General features: G+C 64.6%; 1 protein-coding gene across 2 annotated transcripts in view; it reads left to right on the plus strand.

The window, feature by feature from the left end:
- The first annotated feature begins 785 nt into the window (after positions 1–785).
- HDAC3 (histone deacetylase 3) overlaps positions 786–803 on the plus strand; it is a 23,603-nt gene continuing 23,585 nt past the window's right edge. For both annotated transcript variants that reach the window (XM_014955804.1, XM_014955803.1), the window contains exon 1: positions 786–803. This exon is cut by the window's right edge and continues 125 nt beyond it. The gene's annotated coding sequence lies outside the window, so the exon portion shown is untranslated.

Here is an 803-nt window from a genome sequence, read left to right on the forward strand (position 1 = left end):
GGGTGAGGGGACCTGGGAGTGAGCGGGACAGCTGGGGATAATGAAGAGTGACTGGGAGGAAAGTGGGGGGGACTGGTGAGCAGCTGGGGGGTCTCAGGAGAGAATCCAGTGGGTAACTGGGATCAGCTGGGGGTAACTGGGATCAGCTGGGGGTGCCTGAGAGGCAGCAAGGGGTAACTGGGAGGCAGATAGAGGGTTTCAGGAGAGGATCCAGTGGGCAACTGGAATCACCTGGGAGTAACTGGGATCAACTGGGGACAGCAAGGGGTAGGTGGGGTGTGACTGGGGAGAAGCTGGAGGGTAACTGGGAGTGGCTACAGGGTTCCAGGAGGAGGGAGTCTCAGTGAGCAACTGGGATCGCCTGGGAGTAACTGGAATCAGCTGGAAATAACCGGGATCACCCGGGGGTGCCTGGGAGGCAGCAGGGGGTGACTGGGAGGCAGGTAGAGGGTTTCAGGAGAGGATCCAGTGGGCAACTGCAATCAGCTGGGAGTAAGTGGGATCAACTGGGGGTAACTGGGATCAGCTGGGGGTGCCTGAGAGGCAGCAAGGGGTAACTGGGAGGCAGATACAGGGTTCCAGGAGGGAATCCAATGGGCAACTGGGAGTAACTGGAGGCAGCTGGATGTGGCCGGGGGCGGGCGCTAGGACCGCGGGGGCGCCGCGGCGATGAAAGCCCCGCCCCCCGGCGGCGTCCGTCGCTCCCCGTCGGCGGAGCGTGAGCTCGCGGCGCCGTCGCGGCGTGATGACGTAAGCGGGAGCGCGCGGCGGCGGCGGCGGGTGGCGGCCTCTCCGCCATGGCG

The sequence above is a fragment of the Calidris pugnax genome, unplaced genomic scaffold, assembly GCF_001431845.1.
Source record: "Calidris pugnax isolate Ruff unplaced genomic scaffold, ASM143184v1 scaffold228, whole genome shotgun sequence".
NCBI lineage: Eukaryota > Metazoa > Chordata > Aves > Charadriiformes > Scolopacidae > Calidris > Calidris pugnax.